This window comes from Rhipicephalus microplus, chromosome X (genome assembly GCF_043290135.1).
Source record: "Rhipicephalus microplus isolate Deutch F79 chromosome X, USDA_Rmic, whole genome shotgun sequence".
NCBI classification, from domain to species: domain Eukaryota; kingdom Metazoa; phylum Arthropoda; class Arachnida; order Ixodida; family Ixodidae; genus Rhipicephalus; species Rhipicephalus microplus.
In genome coordinates, this window is record NC_134710.1 from 149913808 (window position 1) to 149934803 (window position 20996).

Sequence of the window (20996 nt, forward strand, 5' to 3'; positions counted from 1 at the left end):
TCGACGTATTATAATTAAACAGAAAAATGACGCAGAAGGTGTCCATAGATCAAGAAAATAATTTTTGTTTTAAATTACGCAACGTAGATATGTAAACGTCATTCTGATATTGTCGAAACGGAAAAGTACAAGTTAACGAACCATAAGCAAGTGCTACATGCGTTGTAATAGACAATTACAATGGAATGAAAAAACTTTATTTAAGTCCTGCAGGACGCGCTTAGCGCGTAGCGGGCGTCTCCCACGTAGGGACCGACAGGGAGTACCTGGCGGCCGCTTCGTGGGCCTGCTGGACGGCCCATTGCTGGTCGGCGAGAAGTGAGCTCCTGAGGGACCTCTCCCACTTGCTTGAAGTAGAGTCGGGAGGAGTTGTTCCACACTCCCAGAGCATGTGTGCGAGTGTCGCTGTGTGTCCACATAATGGACATGTGTTGCTGGGGTATGCATCGGGATAATAAACGTGAAGCGTCGCAAGGTTTGGGTACGTGTGTGTCTGTAATAGGCGTAGGGTTAATGCCTGCGGTCGGTTAAGTTTCGTATGTGGGGGTGGAAAAATGCGGCGTTCCAAGTAGAAGTGCTTTGTGATTTCATTGTACGTAATTGGTGCATCCCGATTGGTATCTAACCCAGCAAGATGAGGTTGCCCTGTGGCAGTGCGGTCAGTAAGTGCGCGCGCTGCATCATGGGCAATCTCGTTGAGGTTGGATAGGGCACCCGGCACCTGGCCGAGATGGGCGGGGAACCAGATGACAGTGTGGTGCTTCAGGGCACTCGGGTCCGCATTGCGCAGGATACACGCCTGATCGGAGATGACTCCGCGTTCGAAGGCTTTGATGGCCGGCCTGGAGTCACTGTAGATGAATTCCCGTTTGCTGTCGAGCATAGCTATAGCTATAGCTACTTGCTCCGCTACTTCGGGTTTTCGGGTGAGGATTGTGGCTGAGTTAAGAGTCTGCTGCGCGGATGATACCGCGACCGCGGCGAATGCTTGGTTGTTGCGATAGGCAGCGGCGTCCACGAACAAGACGTTGTCCGCTTCCGTGTCTATGCGCTTCAGAATTGCGGTCGCCCGCGCAAGGCGCCTGCCTCTGTTGTATTCGGGGTGTACATTTCGTGGTATGGGAGCGATCGTGATAAGATCGCGGATTTTACGGGGAATTATAGTCAACTCTGGGGGGTCCCTGGCCCTCGAGGAGAAGAAGCCGAGCTCGCGCAGAATATGGCGGCCCGCCTTGGTGGTAGTGAGTCGGGTCAATTGCACACGTTCCTGAGCTTCGGCGATCTCTTCTAGCGTGTTATGTACGCCAAGCTCGAGGAGTTTGTACGTTGGAGTGGTGATAGGGAGGCCAAGGGCTCGTTTGACCACCTTGCGAATAAGCGCATTGAGTGTATCGCGCTCAGCACGCAGCCACTTGTGTATAGCGGCAACGTAGGTAAAATGGCACAAAACAAACGCGTGTACGAGACGCAGCAGGTTGTCTTCTTTGAGACCATGGTGCCTGTTGGCTACTCTACGTACGAGTCGTATGGCATTCTCAGTCTTAGTCCTGAGCTTGTGCACTGTTTGGGTGTTGGTTCCGCGGGACTGGATGATCATGCCGAGGACCTTGATGGTGTCCACCCTGGGTATAGTACGACCATCTCTGGTGTGGAGGGTGATATTGCGTTCTGCCGGAGGTTTCCACCCTTTGGGCTTGGCACCCCGGCGTTTGGGCAAATATATCAACAGCTCCGACTTCGCGACAATTACAACAAACTTAGTAAATTACAGCACATATTAACAAGACCGGCAGATCAAAATAACCAGACGGTCACAATCAGCCCCGAGGACAGTCACAGTTATTCAACTGCGACGTGTCTCCAAATATTATCATTGTTTTGGCGCGTCAAACCCCAAAAACGATTATTACCGTTTAAACGCTGATAAATTAGCCGTGTGAAGCATTCAAATGCACCGAGATTGAATTCGGTACCTTGTTCTGGCTACTGTACATAATGCCTTTTTGTGGCTCTTTTATGATAAATAAATATAACATATATTTTTTATAAGTAATATTGATTAAAATTATTGTGCTACGTCACCAAACACACGTAAACATGTAGTATATCATAGTGCTATAGGTTTAAATTAGTTATAATTTATCCTGAAACACACGTGCTCCCTTGTGCCAAACATGCCCCTGCAAAGTAGGGGCTATGTATACCCCATGCTTACTTCTTACTACGTGTATACGTAAAAAGTAGGGAACTTGTTCGGTCCATTCCTTCTTCGCATGGCCCCGCCGTGGTGGTCTAGTGGCTAAGGTACTCGGCTGCTGACCCGCAGGTCGCGGGTTCAAATCCCGGCTGCGGTGGCTGCATTTCCGGTGGAGGCGGAAATGTTGTAGGCCCGTGTGCTCAAATTTGGGCGCACGTTAAAGAACCCCAGGTGGTCGAAATTTCCGGAGCCCTCCACTGCGGCGTCTCTCATAATCATATAGTGGTTTTGGAACGTTAAACCCCACATATCAATCAATCAATCTTTCTTCGCATTCATTGCACACCACACTTCCTTACCCGAATGTCTGGTAATGAGACAATGACTGACCAACATTACCAGTAAAGACCAGTAAAGGAATAGTGTGACTATGAATGAACAAGTACCCATATTACTTTTTTTTCTTGAAGCCTTTAAAAGTTACTATCCATTGGTGGTAATGGCTAGGGTAGCAACAGTTACTAAATGCTGGTAGTAACAGCAAAGGTGGTAACCGTTACCTCCCTCGCCGTTACTAACTGCGCTTACTACCAGGGTTGTAACATATCTGACAAACCATTACTACCCCAAGGTTAGCAAGTATACCGCCTTTTTTCTAAGAGTGTATTCTTCAGTTTTCCATTCGCACTGTGGATACTTGTGCGCAAGTATCCACAGTGTGAATGCAAAACTGAAGTATAGTACGTTAAAATGAATTTCACAATGTTTTCGTCGATAAAATTACGGGAGGCGTAATCTTTGTCCCTACTTTGAACCATATAATCTAAAGCATTGCCTCCGAGATGCGGCGCACAGCAATTCATCTGTAGAGCAGACGACGGATGACAACTTGCCCTAAAGCGTGTTTTTCAGTCTAATGCGGCAGTCTTCGTGCCCCAAATGATAAAAATTTGTTATGAATCGTTTATGAACTCATTCAACATTCAATTCTCTTACCCAACGTGTTGCAAACACATGGCCGTCACAGCAGCACCATCAGTGTGTCAGTAATGGAGGGGCACCACATATTAGAAGTCTCAGTGCTTTACGTATAAGAGTGAATTCAGATACTGTAGAATACCGTGTTCAAAATAGTTACTCCTATCTGCTAAAACAGCCTTTCTTCACCAAATGCGGTCACGTTTACTCGCGTTTGAAGCTTATTGCCGCTTTTCCGTTCCGATTTGTAGATTTCTCAACTTATCAGCGCATTCTCGAAAAGCTCTGATTTGTACCACGAATATTGTCGCTAAAAACAAAATAATGCAACATGTTTTTCTATATTACTGTATGATGGCCTTCGGTTGTCTATTTATTAGAAGTCTCAGTGCTTTACGTATAAGAGTGAATTCAGATACTGTAGAATACAGTGTTCAAAATAGTTACTCCTATCTGCTAAAACAGCCTTTCTTCACCAAATGCGGTCACGTTTACTCGCGTTTGAAGCTTATTGCCGCTTTTCCGTTCCGATTTGTAGATTTCTCAACTTATCAGCGCATTCTCGAAAAGCTCTGATTTGTACCACGAATATTGTCGCTAAAAACAAAATAATGCAACATGTTTTTCTATATTACTGTATGATGGCCTTCGGTTGTCTATTTAATAGATTTTAAAAAAAATCGAAGATGGCGTTTTTTTTATTATTCAAATTTCAGTGGAGTACACCTTTGCCAATATGAGAAATTTGAGGCAATATATAAAAATTTACATTTGCCCTACTGCAGCAATAATTTATGTACCTAATTAACTCACTATATCCTTAAAATGTGTCAAGTTTGAAAACGCTGCCTGCATTACTTTCGGAGAAAAAAAATGGGGAATACGTAACTTATTTTAAACTGTCGCAAAATTAGACATTTTTAAAAGCTATTTTCTTAAGGTCTACAAACTTGAAACCGTATGAATTCATTCTTCATTAGACATGCATTTCAGGTAAAAAATATCTTCCTTGAAACAAAAATATTTGTCTTTTTATAACATCTGCAATTTCCGAAAATGACAGGTGACGAAATTGGTGCCTCCGTGTTGGGGAAGTTTGATATTTTTTTTTTTCTCGTAAGTTATGCCGTTAATCATAAAACGAAGTTGACTTTCGGGCTACCTGGTGAGAGCAGCACGAAATGTAAAATACTCTATGAAATCTAAAATATCAACTTTTGGACCCGTGTCGATCTCTCGTGGAATCACCCTGTACGTTTAGTGCAGCAGACAACAAAAGAGCCATATGACGTCACTAAAACTGAAAGTAAGTACAAAATTTTATGGTAACTATACGTGTGTGCTAAACTAAAGTTTTTTATCAAAACATAAATATATTTTACAAAAAATTGCAGAGCTGAGAAAGTTTTAGATTTTATGGTCGTGTTGTATCGATACCGACTTTGTGTTGGCTCGGTGGCTACGCCTACGACCATTGGCTGCCACTTTCCTGTGCTTCCACCACGTTTTGCCGGTCTGCCGTACTTCATTCATTGCCGCACTGAAAGTAGTAGCATAAAATAGGCTAGGAACTTGCTGAGAACTTTTGTGCCAGTGGTCGGTTATCCTGTTAAGTGCCAGAAGCTTGTCTGACCGAACAACGTCGCCCGTGGTGCGATTTGGTGACGCCGCAAGACGCGCGTTGATAGCGGCTGTGTTCGTGTACGTTTATTCTGGTTGTATACATACGTTTATTTCCTCATGAAGAGCAAACTGCTTTTGCATGCCACGAAGTCTCGTTAAGTTCTGTTGACTGAAAAGGGAAGTACCTTTGCCAGGCATACGAGTTTTGCACAACCTCACTTCTTTCATGTCCCCTTCCTTAATCCCCCAGTGTAGGGTAGCCAACCGGATGTCTTTCTGGTTAACCTCCCTGCCTTCTCCCTTTTTGTTGCTTCCTCCACTTCTGCCAGCAGCGGCGGTGCTGGCGCTGTGGTGTGTGCAAAGTTTTTGCGGAGCTTTAGTTGGAGTCAATAAACAGTCTGTGAAATAATGTGGCAATTATTCACTGAAATAGAGTACCGGTGGCAGATGACGCTTAATATCATTTGCATTGTCAGTGAAGCAAGGGGCTTTTCTGTTTTATGCAGGGGGTCGAGGAGTTTGTTTCGTAAACTTTCCTTATCATATTTGAAGTTAAATTGAGGGCAGGCACAAAAATATTTAAGGCTGTACGTTCACATAGTATGTGTGTGGTCTTGAGTGAATATGAAATGAAGTTTACTGGGCTTCTGAAGGTGTGCATGCGCGGCACGCTCCCTGTACCAATTTAATGAAGGCACAGCCCGTCTTCGAAAGATTTCCGAGTGATTTCATTCCAGTGGATACCTCTAAATAATGATATATCAAGTATTCGTGATTTCCTAGTATCATACCTGCTTAATACAACCTCGCATTCGCCAGCATAAGAAATTCTGCAGTGGTGGTGCAGTTTCTTAGTGCGTGCTTGTTGATTATTTTAGCCCAACTAAGGTACTGCACGACATTGTTTGACTGCAATATTTTGATAGTAGCACAATAGCACTAGTGTTCACGATGTCAATTTGATACGTTTTAGTCATATTCAGTAAGTTTCATACATAAGAAAACTAACGACAGAAGTCTATTCTCACGTAATCCACTCTAGCTTTCAATGGAAGTAGTGGAATAGTTATATTATCATAGTCGATGCAGTTCCTTTGTTTTACACGCAAAGCAAGTCACCATATCGCCTTGATACTAAGGGAATATCACAGTGCTGTAGGGCTCTGTTGCAGCATTGCTGCAGTTTTGTATGAGTGATGCTTACATTTAAAAGTTAACTGGCGCTGATCTCTGTCCTGTAACATTAAGTAGTCAGTGCCATAATTTTTACAATTATAAAATTATCTCGCAAAACTTCTTGGGAGCACAGTGGCTAAAGAATCGCTTGTTACAAAAAAAAAAAAGTGTATGTGCAACAAAAAAGTAATCCTCTCTCAAACTGTTAATGTTGACCTCAAGCTGCTGCTACAATTTTTTAAATTATAGAATCAACAGCTTTAAGATAGTTGGTTAAAATATTTTGCATTAGATAACAGTGTGTAGCATAATAACTGGTGTGCAGCATGGTTAGGATGAAGCATGCATTGTGGCATATTCTTTGTGTCTTATTTAATAGTTTTTATGGTGCATACATATGATATTATTGATGTAAAAAAGAATTTTTGCTTTGTTTTAATGAGCTTGCATTGCCAAGGTAACAGGGCATTACACGGTTACATCTGAAGCATTGCTATGCTTCCCACAGTTTTGTTCAAAGCCAAAATGGTTTATTCAAGAAAAGCTGCGCAAAGCAGTGCTCATTCTACACAGGTCAATGCTGCAGTACAGCTTATGGTTGTTGTAGCTTTCCTGCCTAGAAAGAGAGAGAATAAACATCTTTACTCAATACTATTTAGGCATCATCTTCAATAATAATGTGTGGAGCTTAACGTCCCTAAACCATCATTTGATTATGAGAGACGCCGTAGTGGAGGTCTTCGGAAATATGAACCACCTGGGCTTCTTCAACGTGCACGCAAATCTGAGCACATGGGCCTAGAGCATTTTCGCCTCCACGAAAAATGCAGCCGCCACAGGCGGTATTCGATCACATGACCTGAGGGTCAGCAACTGAATGCCTTAGCCACGAGACCACCGTGTTGGGCCAGCATCATCTTCAAGGGGTCTCCCTCTCAGGAATAAAGATAAGTGCTGCTAAAGGCAATGTAAGAGAGCTTGTCACTTCTAGATATGATTAATCCAGCCATGTGACTGCAGTCTATCAAACTGAATATAGAAATAGAACGTGGCATTAAACTATTGTGACTTTTGTACATATCTTACTACTTCCTTGCTGCTTCCTATTTTAGCACATGCACAATTCAATAGATATTTCCATGTGTAATGATGAATGTAGTTTGACTGTCTCCGTTCTATATTATACATGCAGGAAAATATTTAGCAGCCTCTTGTTTTCCGATATAAAACCTAAACAACTTCAGCAATAAAGCATAAACAAAAAAGTGAAAAACCTGAAGCAGTGAGACTAAGCTGAGCTGACCACATTTCTTATGAGTTGATATGTTTTGAGTATTATATCTCATTATATTGCTTCTTTCTGCATTATTGCATATCAAATTAGTTCTTCAGGGATTCAAAATTAGAATGCCCTCCTACTTCCACTGTTTACGTATTTAGGTTGTCGTACAAATGTGTGCATGTGTTATATATGTATATGTCTGTGCTTGCTCGCATGCATTAATTGGACTCATGTCGATGTCGAGCTCTGGCACCTAATGCACTTTTCCTACTGAAACTGCATGTTTTTGGATTCAAGTATTCTAGCTGTGTAGGGATTTTCACATTTTTGCACAGAACTTGCATGCTGTAAGTCAGCATTCATTGTAGTACAGTGTTCTTTCTGTGAACAGATGAAGTATAATGCTCTTTTTTTTCTTCACAGCTTTTAATACAGTTGGTACCTTTTCAAAATTGAAAGATAAGGCTGAAGTTGTTACCCTTTCTATCTCTAGCTAATAAATCTTCTCATGCTTGTTGCAGCCACTTCAATATTTAACTTCAGCTTCTTTGCTTGTCACGGTGTTGCACAATCACCGCTGCAATCTTTCCCTTTCTGTCCACTGAGTCACTGGCCTGGCAACACTATGACAAGGCTAACTTTACATTTACTTGCACCATAAGAAATTTTTGTGACCCTCCATTATTCAACTTAGGGCATTAATTTGTAAAATAACTTCAAGGCTTTGCAAGTCAACTTTCTAATTGAACACACTGTTTTGTAGAGGTGATGCTTTGGCTCCCTCTTCATTTTTTGAAACAGCTCTCATGTTTAGTTTATAGCACATTGTGGGCTTTCCACTTGTGAGTGTATACTGGCTTTCTCGACATGGGAGATACACAAACATACTAAGGAACCCTTCATAACACTGTGATCAGTAGTATTTCACATCGACATCTACATGCACATGGACTGCGCTCCACGGCATAAGGAGAGAGAGAGAGAGGGGGTCATTATCCGCCCGCGAGTGCTTTGAAGACGCCGCTGCTACGTAGCTCCGCTGTCACCCCTGAGGAAGGAACCAAGTCGGTTTCGAAACGTCGGGTTTTTTCAAAACTTTTGGTTGGAGTCTAAATCATCTCTCAGTTTCATACCCTACCAGACAGACTTCTGTCGAATGTTTACATTCACATCTGCATAGCATGTGTAATACCTGATGGTCTGTGCATTTTCCTTTGGCAGCTCTCGTGTTCCGGTAGACGCAAAAAGATCCACAAGTATTGGGTGTCTAATGAACCTTTCGTCTATAAATATTAGTGCTATATTTCTAGCTTCTTTGTGTCACTTGCAGCCCCGACGCGGTAGTCTAGTGGCTAAGGTACTCGGCTGCTGGCCTGCATGTCGCGAAATCGAATTTCGGCTAGCCGGCTGCACTTTCGATGGAGGCGAAAATGACGTAGGCCAGTGTGCTCAGATTTGGGCGCACGTTAAAGAACCCCAGGTGGTCAAAATTTCCGAAGTCCTCCACTACGGTGTCTCTCATAATCATATGGTGGTTTTGGGATGTTAAACCCTGCATATCAATCAATCATTTATGTAACTTGCACAATAATGATGCATCTTAATTTATGAAATACATTTACCACTTTCAGCAAACTGAAGCTAAGAAAAAAAAAAACGGAGCATCTATCATAATTTCCTTTTGCCTCAAGCTTTTTATGCCACTTTGTAACATTTAGGATCGACAGTAGGTTTTGAAATAGAAAAATGGGAAATGGTTAACTTAAGAATTGCTATGTTATGTATGTTAATCTTAATCTCTCTCAACTGCTATGGCACCACTGAATGAGTTCACCTAATCTGCACCAAAAGTTAACACAATGAGTTTCAACGTGGTCTTGACTACTAGCTTTGCATTCAGAGCTAGTATATGACCAAACACTGTTCGACTCTCTTGTAAGCTTTTTGTTTACATGCCGCAAATGTAGCTATTGCTTGAATTACTTTCACTACTTACAATTCTAATAATAATAATTGCAAAATTGCAGTATTTATAGTATAGAAGATCAGCATTATCTAATAAATTATTCAGTGATGTTGTGTGTTTGATGAGATTACTTCCATTGCTTCCCTGTCCAGATTTTCGAGTAGTTTCATACTTTACTGTTTTGTGTCATGTGAACAATTTATGTTCATGATTCTACTAATAGACAAATTAAGCAGTGCAAGCCCAACTTGCCTGATTTGTTACTTGTGCTTGAAGGTTAAGATTTTCAGTGTGCCATGCTGAAGAAGGTTTTACAGTGCCAACATTTTTTTTATACTCTTCAGAGTATTTAATATAAACAAGGTTTGTCTTATGCGAAAATTGCTGTGTTGTCCATTGCAGACGCACCAGGACGTGGTGATATTATGAACAAAGTGATAAAGAAACCACACAGAACACAAGCCACACCTGCGGATAAGATTTTTGTTAGTCTGGGTTGGAATACTGCAGCTGTGCCTGTCCTGATACCATTTATTCTTGCACTTTCTGTGCTTCCTCACTGCTCAGAGAGTTGCTCTACCCACATTATTTGTCGGGTTGTCTAGCTGTGAACAACGGGTAATAGAAAGGATATAAATTCAACTGGAAGGCATTGCTACATAATTGCAGCCCGGGTATTTGTTCCGTGAGCAATTAGGCAAGTTTGTTACATGCATTGATGCAACTTTATTAGCTATTGCCTCTTTTACTTACACAGGGCATAGCTTGCCGACAACTTTGATTACCAGTTGACTCCTGCTCTCACTGCAATCTCCCCAAGGCCAGGCTTGGAAAGTGCACCTCCTTCAGCATTCCAGTAAGGATTCCTTTCTGCATGGCTTTTGTAATGTACGCTCACACCTCTTAGTCCTATACAAATTTAACCTATTCTATCTGCCCATAATTTCCTGACGTCATGATTTCGTGCACTTGTCTGTTTCTCTTGCCAGCATTTCTCTTCCCTAGTTACCCATTCTGTTATTCTAACCGACTACCAAGCCCAACTGCATGATCATTCTAATTCACATTGATTAACAATCTGTGCCAATGCTTACTTTTTTGTCTTGTCAATATTACTACCATTTTTCTTTATTTTGCTCATAACACTAGAAGCTCATAACATGTTTTATAGATTAATTTCCACTTCCTTTTCTTACCTTGAAATTCAAGCGCTTGTATATTAGTAGCGGTAGAGAGCAGTCATCCCATACTTAGGTTTCAAGTGAATAGGTCAACTACTAGTATTTATGAATTAGTAGTTAATCCACGCACTTCAATGAGTTTGAGTTTTTACCCAGGGTCTCTTGTGATGAAGGTCTTCGTTTATTACTTGGTCAATTTTGTGTACCCATTCTGCATGTATAAGCTGTCAGTTCGAAGACCTCTGTTGCTAATCACACGATTGAACAGTATTTAGTTTTCAGCATGATAACATTCAAGCCTGAGTACTTAGGCCATTTAGGTTTTGAAGTCTGCAATCGTTAGTTGCGAATTATCTCCATAATCTCTCTGTGGGATAATACTGTAACGATTTTACGGGTTTATTTACATGATGAAAAAGGTTAGAGATGCTTTGTCCAACGCAAAGGACAAGACGATCATTTCCACAACTGTTTGCTCCTTGCGCCCCCTTCTTCCTCCTCGTTTTCATGGCTCCGGCGAATTCCTGCCGCGTGCAGACGAAGCTCTCCGAGCGAGTAATGTAGACCAATGGTGGCAATGCTTCAGCCGGGCAGCATCCCGTGGTTGGGTTCGACGTGACCGCCGGTTGTCAGAAGTCACTTTAGCAATGACTAACGTTACATCACTTAAACGCTGCAATATGACATATCGTTCGGTACACTTGGGCAAAAACTTCATGTATAGGCCTTTTTTTCCTCTCAGGCGTTCAAAGCAAAACAAACTCTCCTGAGGAAAATGTTACAGGCATGTGTCGAGTGTTATTACGAGTTCTGGCATGGTTTTGCGTTGAAATAGTCCTGAGGCAAGCCAATTGACGAGCTTCCTCAGCGCGAGAGAATGTCCGGGTTCTTGAGAAGTCTTCGTGTGTAGACAAGGGCAGTATTGTGTCAATAAAACTTTGCGAATGGGGAGCGTAAGCAAGAAAACAGTGGCATACCCAGTGACTTCGTGCTTCGCCGTTTTGTATGTGTACGTAAGAAACTGCAAGATGGAGTCCCAATTTTGTGATCATTGGACATGTACATGGCAAGCATGTTGGTCAATGTGTGATTCGTTCGCTCAGTGATGTAGTTGGTTTGAGGGTGGTAAGGTGACGAGTGCCAATAGTCAGACCCACAGAGACGTAAGAGTTCCTCAACAACATCCGCTGTAAACTGCCGTCCCCGCTCACTAATCACAACATGTGGAGCGCTGTGGCGGAGAAGGACAGAGTGTAGGAGGAACAAGACATCAGCTGCTGTAGCTGAAACGAGTGCTGCGGTCACAGTGTATCGGGTCAGGTAGTCCACGCACACAATAATTTAGTGACACCCAGTAGATGACTTAAGTAAGGGGCCAAGTAGGTCAACGCTGCTCTGTTCAAAGAGAAGGTTTGGTGGTTTATCTGGCTGCAAGGCACACGCTAAAGCATCGTTGGTTATTTGTAAACTTGGCAAACAGCACAGATGGCAATGTACTGTTTTGTCATTTTCCAGAGATTGGGCCAGTAGAAACGCTGACGCACTAGGTGCAGCGTCCGAGTAAAGCCAAGATGACCTGAGGTGATGTCATCGTGGATGGCGCGGTAGATCTCGCATCTATACATGGTATCTGTACCTTGTATAGATGTGAAATAATGTTCAAGTTCAATAGTCAGTCAGTCATTCAGTCAAGGTTCTGGGTCACGACGAGAAGAAGTGGAGCACCTTCAGTGGTATAGTTTTTCGTGCAAAGTAAACCTGCAGATATGGTGAAAGGTGAACTCTGTGGTGCTGATCGAGTGGCATCAAGGAAAGCCCTTATTGAAGGGCCTTGCTCCTGTTTGTGCTTGAAGGCCGCCGCATCGGGAAACTTATCGCATATCGCGAAAAGATATTCTTACAAGTCTCGTCTCCACCTTTAGTGCTCGTTGATGTAAGTCTTAATGAACAGTCAGCGTCGGTGTGACAGTGGTCACTTTTGTATGTGACAGAAAAGTCGTATTCCAGTAGCCGTAAGGACCAGCGAGCTAAGCAGCTCGCGGGGTCGCATAATCCGACCAACGAGTAAAGTGAATTGTAGTCAGTGACTGTACTTAAGTGAGGGCCATACGGTTATGGTCGAAACTTTTGAATGGCGAACACGACAGTGAGGCATTCCATTCCGATGACAGTGTAATTACGTTCTGTCTTTGTGAGTATAAGGCTTGCAAAAGCGATCACTTCTTGGCTTCCACCGTGTATCTGTACAACGACCGCTCCAATTTCCACACCACTAGCATTGGTGTGAAATTCAGTTGGGGTTTCAGAATCAAAATGGCATAAAATTCCAGCAGAGGTAAGTAAAAATATTAGCTCGCCGAGCGCAAACTCAAACTCAGCAGTCCATGTGAAAGGTGTGTCCTTGTGAAGCAGCGACGTGAGTGGGTGAGCTAAACGTGCAAAGTCTTTGATGAAACGGGGGAAATACGAGCACAATCCAAGGAAGCTACGGGAGTCTTTCACTGTCTTTGGTTGCTCGAAGTCGCGGACGGTAGCAAGTTTGCCAGGGTCAGGACGGATACCTTCCTTGTTGTCAAGAAATCTTAGTACGAGCGTTTGACGCTCACCGAAGTGGCACTTTTTCGAGTTAAAAATGAATCCCGTACGATGGATGCAGTTGGGAACAAGTTCAAGCTGTTGGTTATGCTCGTGGAACGTCCTGCCATAGACAACCATGTCGTCTAGGTAGGACATGCATATTTCCCATTGGAGTCCGCGAAGGATCGTGTGAATGAACCGCTTGAAGATCGCTGGAGTATTACACAAACCAAAGGGCATTACATTAAACTCAAAGAGGCGATCCGGGGTACTGAAAGTGGTCTTTCTTCTCTTTGTCTTGTGGGTTCAAAGGTAGCCAGTAGCCTGAGCGCAAATAAACGGATGAGAAGTATGAAGCGGAGTGCAAGCAGTCTATGGTATCGTATATTCGTGGAAGCGTGTAGACGTCCTTTTTAGTTACTGCGTTCAGACTTCTGTAGTCGATGCAGAATCGCCACGAATCATCTTTTTTCGTCACTAATATAACTGGAGCAGCCTAAGAAGTACAGGACTCTCGGATGACACCCTTATGTAGCATTTCCTTTACTTGGTGATCGATGAATTTTCTTTCAGCAGGGGAGACGCGGTAAGGGTTTTATCGAGGGGGGGTCGCAGCTCCGGTATCGATGCAGTGGTGCACTCGGGATTGTGATGTGTAGGCAGGCGTTCAGGTTGGGAAATGTTGAAGACGGCAGAATAGCGCACAGAAAGCTCTTGGGCAAGAAGCTCTTGGAGGATGTGCTGGTCGGACGAGTGGAGCGATTTGTTAATCATGCCCTTGTGCTTCAACATGTGGTCAGGCAGCGACGAAGTATTGTTGGTCGTGACAGCAACTGCACGGATACTCACAGCCGTATTTTCTTAAAAGTACGCTAGCTTAAACCCAGCAGGTAGGAAAATCGACTTGGATGACACAATCACCATCCGTGCACAAGTAGAGCTGCCAACGAGGTTGACATGTGAACGAGGCACCATAATCTGCTTTTTTAATGGGTTTGAATAGACTGGGTTGATCAATCCACAGGACAGACCTTCACGTTGGCGAGATGAAATCACTGGAACAAGCGTTCTTGTTTGACACATCGTCGAAAACATGTGGCAGTGTATGAGCTCTCACAGAAATTTCACTAGCTCTGCAGTTTAGTGTTGCTCCATAGGCTCGCATAAAGTCAATACCAAGAATTGCATCATGGGTAGCACTTGCTAGTACGATAAATGCAGTTTGAAATGCCTGTTTACCCACGGTAACCAAAACTGGTCACACTCCGACAGGTCGCAACAGCTCGCCGCCAACTCCCCGTAACGTAGAGTACCTGTTCTAAGCAAACATCACTTTCTGTCCTAGGCAATTCTGGGAAGCAAAGGACATCAGACACGGAAGCACGAGTATGTATCAAGGCTACAGTACTAATGCCATCAACACAAACACACACTGTTATTTGACATGATGACAGGGGGAGGAATCGGCGAAGATGACCGTCCTGCGACCTCACCTCCACCGGTTGCATCAGCTAGTTTCCCAGCTAGGGTGGTGTAGGCAGGCAGTGATGTGGTGATAGTGATCGATGCGTCTGGGATGGCGGCAGAGTCAGGATATGATCAGACACGAGAGACGACGCATTCCTGGGCATGTAATCTCGAGGTGGCGGATGAAAAAGAGCAGATGGTCGCCAGGGTGCAGCACCTCGCATGTGAGGCGGTTACACACGATCTCTTGCATTGCATTGCAAATGACATCTGCAGTACCTCGAGATGTGTCCAGGAATTCCGCAGTTGAAGCAGACACGTGGGTTGCGGTAGTTTTCGTTGTAGGACACAGGGCTTCGGCGCATTGCATATTCGGGAGGCACTCGCCGAGGCGGCACGTCCTGAAAACATGTAAAACTCATCGCTCGAGGGTGTCATGGTACCCTCTATAATGACTTCATCGCCGTCTGGGTGGTTGGTATATGCTGGTCGGGATCAGGTGAGTGTTACTTCCAAATAGTGCTCATCCAATCCACACTGGTGACACACACATTTGGCATTGGCGCCGTGTAGGTTAGCTAGTTCGTCTCTGACAACACGCCATACTATTGTGGCAAAGTTTTCAGAGAGAGAGACTTCCACGCTTGCTATGGTTGTGACATTGTCTAGATTACCAAACTTCGGAAATATCCGCCGTGTTCTGAGCGCTTCACACGCACGGCAGTGAAGCCTTAAGTCACGTGGCGTTCTGATGTCTTCCTTGAAAATAAAAAAAATTATAGACATCTTTGGCTGTTCCCTTCAGCGAATGGCCTACCTTATCCTCGTCTGTAATATTTAGATTCACTATTCCGCAGAGCTTCAGGATCTCTTCTACGTAGGTCGTGCATGTCTCTCCAGGTAACTGCGCTTGCCGGGAAAGTGTCTGCTCAACTTTTTTTTTTTCAAAAACGAGTCATGGAAGCACTTCTTTATCTCGCCGACGAAGTTTTCTTAAGTTGTTGGTGCACTCTAATTTTTGTCGAACCACAGAAGTGCTGTTCCGGCTAGGTAATGAACAACATGAGTGAGTTGTGCAGAAGCATTCCATTCATTGAGGCGGTTCACCCTTTAATAGTGCTTCAGCCAGTCACCGACGTCCTCATCCTCGCTTCCTGAGAATGTGCGGGGATCCTGATAAGGTGTGCAGCCCGCCTGTCTGGGATGAGCAGTCTCTTGCGGGACTCCTTTTCGAATGCCATCACATCTGTCTGCGTTGTTTATGGCAACGTTTTCTGGTGGTAGCCTGGCCAACCATTTACTGCGTCGAGGTGGTGGTAGAGCTCAGTCGTCCAGGGTGATGTACTCAGCACTTCCACCAAAGCTGTGACGATGCGATGGATTTATTTACAAGATGAAAAGGGTTAGAGATGCTTTGTCATTGGCTTCATTCATGTTCTTCTTGCACCTCCAGCAAAATTGAAATTAGATCTCAGTTTTACTTGCTCTATACACTCCGTGCCGTACTCTATAGGGGCGCCTTGATAGGCACGCGCAGCGCCACTTGTGTTGCGGGCGCGCAACGTTGAGAGTCGTAGCAGACAGCAGTTCCTAATTGCTTTGATAGCTATGGTGGCACAAGCGCCCGTAGCCGGCATGTTAGCGCGTGCTTCGAGCTGAATATAAAGATATCGCAGGGGGACAATCTTCTGCGATACCACCATGAATAAATGGGACAATCTGCACGAAAGCGGCCACGTTTTCCACTTTAGTGAGCACCTTGCTCCCGTCGCCAGGAATGATGGCTTAACGCGTGTGTCAGGTGTGCGTAAAGCATGAGGCTTGTTGCCCAACTATTGTGGCAAGCTGCTATTCTTTTGAACTTAGATTATTATTGGTGCTTGCCCACTGCCCGCGTACTTGCAAAATACTCGAAGCTTTTAGAAATATCGAAGGCTCCACGGCCACTCGCCGTGGAATTCGGCGTGTTCGTTTGTTGCGGCATCGTGCCACGGCGATTTTCAGCCACCGAGTCTCACGAAGTGCTTTGCTTAAAATTGTCGCAGCATCATCGTCGCTCATCATGATCATAGTTTTACCTCGCCGCTCGCGCAGCTCATGCAAAGCTTGAGGGGTGGGCGAGAAAGAGAACGCGAGAAGATTTAGTCCAGAGAGAATGGCGCATGCTCAGTTCCGTCTTTCGCTTCGCCTGTTTAGCCATCAAAGAAAAGGCTTTTTGAATGAACCAAATCCGAAGGATGGGATTCAATTCGTCACTTCCAGTGGTTATTTCCTTTGGAGCTACAGCACTTGGTTTTAGACACAGGAGCGTTTGTGATGCCATGTGTTATTTGCTACGCGAGACGAAACGAATTTAATTGTAAGGTTATGCGAGTGAAACTTATTCTTCAATGACATTATGGTTTTTTCGTGAATTAAGCTAATTAGTTATTTAGAAAATGATCAGTTGCTAAAGATTTTTAGATTTATGAACAAAATCATTTAAATAACAAGGCATCGCCTATTTCATGGCCGATTCCCCATGGTGTCTTGCGCCAGTTTAATAAGCACCAACCAATCAACTGACGTCCTAGCTTGATCCTATCGAGTGTGCATACGCTGTCGGGTGGCTACTTGTGTTTACGATAAAATGCTATGTAACTCAGTTTGCCCCTTCACTGATGGACCCATCAACTCAGGAAAGCACTAATTGACCTCGCATTGCATTCCTCAAAACTGCAAATGGTATAGGCAAGGTAGTAATTAATAAGGTCTATTAAAATGTCGCATCAGCCTTGATCTGAAGTAAAATTTTTTGCAAGCATTTCTTTTCTCACCAGCTCTATGACAGCAGGAACATCACACAAGATCATCACACCTGTAGGGGGGGTGTCTCAGACCAATTCAAACACGCATCGGCGGAACGCGAGATGGCAGAGGGAACGAGAACTAAACACCTTTTCACGTTCAACAGCCGTGATCCACTTATTTTGCTGCCCAATAAAGCAGGGACAAGTTGAGAAACTCTGAAACTTCTTTCCCGCAGGACACGACGTGTACCTGTTGGTACAATCGACTACGCAGCAGTTCATGATTCAGATAAACTACGTGCTAGCGAACGTTAGGGGAGTGTTTCGTTCTGCTCGGGCTCTCAACGTTTGTCTTCTCTGATGGCGGCCCGCCAGTCTCAGTGCACGGAGTCTATAGACATGATTAGAGAATAACCAAATGTAATAAATATTGCTTTCTTACAGCCAGGGACATTTTATTTTAAATTTCTGCTCACAAAAAGTCAGGTGCATATTATTAAGTTGGGCTACAGTCTCTCGGTATTAGCAGCCAAATTAAATTAGATGAAAGTTATGCAAACAAGAAGAATGGAAACTAATATATATATATGATGCTGTGGCTCTGGCAGGCAGTATGCACTGATATATTTGTATGATATCCATGAATTTTCAATGTTAATTTTTTATGTAATCTACATACTGTTCCTAGGACATGCACTGATGAAACATGACACTTAATGTCTTTGATAGCAATCTTTGACAAAAAATGGCCCTTGTGCCACTAAACTCTTTAAATCATAGTCTCGCTAATGCAAACTTTCTAAAAATGTATTACAATTAATAAAGTTCAGATGAATTGGGGAGGTGCCCGGCAGGAGCAGTCACTCATCCTGTCGGCTCCGTGTTTTCTGGATGCTTCTCTGCGGAAACCACCATATCCAGTGGATTTCTCGTAACGAATTGACGCCACAAGTCATTGCGACCATCTTGACGAAAAATCAGGTGGGAGGACTCACATTTGATAATTTTACGCCTGTTTTGTGTTCGCTGCGCCGGCAGAAGTGCCACCTTCATAGCGTTCACCGTAGACACCGCCTCCACCGCTGCGACGCAGCTAGGCATCGCGAGGAACCACGAAGAACGCGGCGCCCTGCACGCTTTGCCTGTCGAGTTTTTTGGCCAGATGGAAGTGACCGTGGAGGGAGAAAGCGTTTTAGCGCCATCTATAAGCCAAGCGACGAGTGTGAACCACTCTTTTTATGCGCATGTTTGGCGTCGCAAGAAGAATTTGAGGATAATACCGGATGGCGATCGGTGGGACAGCGAAAAATTACAGAGCAAATGTTAGAGCAGCCAGGCGAGCAGCATTCGACAGGGCAGAAGGACAAAAAACTGAGAGAACAGCTTCGCCAAATCATGAGAGGTAGCAGAATGCCACCACTTCCAAGGGAAGACTACAAGATAATTGTTCGACCTCGTGGGGGACTTCGCGTCAGCGACCACGGTGCCGCCCGCATTGCCAACAGCGTCTATGAAGCGGCCATTATACCAAGGGAAGTCCGAGAGCAAAACACAATCTGCCTCAACTACCTACAAAACATCGTTGTGGTGAGCACTCCTGTAGAAGAACATGCCAACAGGTACCAGCGAATTGCCTGTATCAAAATAGGCACCCAAGCTTTTGAAGCCAGCGCTTATGAAGCAGCCCCAGAAAACACCTCCAGAGGAGTTATCCGGGAAATACCGCTAGAAGACACTGCCCAAGATATAACTGAAAACGTCGTAAGCACCAGGAACCCAACTGCGCTCATGGCCAAGTGAATGGGCAATGCCACCAATGTAATTGTACTATTCGATGGCTACCGTGGGCCAAGCTACGTGCAATACGGCGGGGTATTGCTACGATGTTCGTTGTACAGAAAAAAACTGGACGTGTGCTACCACTGTGGACGCTTGGGGCATAGGGCGGATGTTTGCCCCAACCCTAAAGACAAGATCTGCCCGGGGCTGCAGGATGCCAAATCCTCCCAAAAGCCACGATGCAAGGCCAGGTGCCAGCTGTGCGACGAAGACCACCCCACAGCAGACCGAACCTGCAAAGCAAGATATAAGACGCCATTCCTAGTGCGGAAACGCCGCTGGGGAAGAGCCAGACAAGAAAAAGAGAATGTGTACTTCGCTGCACAAGATAGGCCATCTCACAGCAAAGCAGCAAGGGACAACACATTGGAGTCCTTCCCCAGTTTGCCGCATGTTAGGAAAAGCCGCTCAAGGTCTAGGAACCGCTCCACATCCAGGAACCTCTCCAGGTCAAAGCCACGCTCTCAGTCAAGGGCCAAGGAACTGCAAAACCCCGGCGCCGATACATCGTTCAAGGTGAGCTGGGCAGACAGGGTCAAAGGGATGCGCACGGAGGCTGCTTCTGACCAGAAAGTCACCAAATTCGAGGCAAAATTAGTGCAACTGAAACAAATTATTCTGCAAAACAATCAGATAATTGCCGTTATAAGGGAGGAGAATAAAAAAATTACGGGAAGAAATTCATAACTACAGAACAGGCATGGTGCAGTGCAATGACGCAATGTTTATAACACAGGATAGTGTAACCAATATGGAGGAGAGCATTGATTCCCCTCTTCTAAAATGTAAGGCTGTAGAGAACAACGACGATGGTACTAGCAAGCACAAGAAAACCAAGACTGCTAACATGTTGCACAAATGTCAAGAGGAATCTGAACAACGCGTAGATTTACGAATAAGCAAAGTTGAAGAAGCTGTGAAAACTCAAATTGAGACTATAAACGACATTAAGGAAACCATGGGAGTGCAAATCAAAAAGTGGGGAACGGCTATCATGTAGCAAAATTAACACAGTTATACAACAACAGCAGATTCACTAGCAGCAACTAGATAGCTTATCTACTAGGGCAACAGAACTTGAAAAATGCCCCTCTGCTACAGGCCTACAAGCCAGTGGAGTAGTGCCCATTAAAACAATCATCAAAACTCCGCTACTAAAGCCGGCTATTATTAACCCGGCGCCTCCTCAGCAATAATTGCTGCCATGGACAGACGCAACAAATACGTATTATGGCAATGTAATAGTAGAAGTTACAGAATTAAGAAAGCCATCCTACATTAAAGATAAAGAAAAACCAGATAGCATCATCTTACAGGAGACGCATATGGCCTCGCTAAGTTGTCTGGCTACCGCTCAATCGGCAGTGCCAAGGGGGAGACTAAAGCCCTTACAATTTAGTGTCGAGAGGCCACAGGGTAGTGCAACACAGCACACAGGTTACCGATATAGAAAATATACTGATTGAAATTATACCCACAAGAAAAACAGGGGACAGTGTGTTCACCCTAAACGTGTACAGTAACCCGAAATTCACACTGCACAGATTTTTAACTCTCTTTAAGCGCACGCTTACCATAGTGAGCGACCGAGTTCTAGTAATCGGAGGGGACTTTAATGCCCCCCATTGTACATGGGGTCATAAACACGTTCACCCCAAGGGCAGGAATCTCTGGCTCGACTCGCAGCGGGAAGGCCGAACACTCATCACTGACACCACAATGCTCACTACGCAACGAAATAGTGTCTGTGGTGACACCACTCCCGACCTTACTTTTACAAAGAACGCGCAATATGCGCGATGGCTGAATGCACAGCAAGACTTTGGAAGCGATCATTCTGTAATTGAAATCCAGCTTATTGAGGGGCCCGTCAAACACATGAGCAAACAGCTTAGGCTACTTGACTGGGTTAAATTCAGAA

General features: G+C 44.3%; 1 protein-coding gene across 5 annotated transcripts in view; it reads left to right on the forward strand.

The window, feature by feature from the left end:
- Positions 1-4657: 4657 nt before the first annotated feature.
- The window catches only part of LOC119177026 (TOX high mobility group box family member 3), a 564847-nt gene continuing 548508 nt past the window's right edge, over positions 4658-20996 (forward strand). For 3 of the 5 annotated variants that reach the window (XM_075877987.1, XM_037428377.2, XM_075877992.1), the window contains exons 1-2: positions 4661-4876; positions 9980-10078. The gene's annotated coding sequence lies outside the window, so the exon portion shown is untranslated. Of the gene's footprint in view, positions 4877-9979; positions 10079-20996 lie in introns of all 5 variants that reach the window. The other 2 variants (XM_075877997.1, XM_075877993.1) reach the window with 2 other exon arrangements.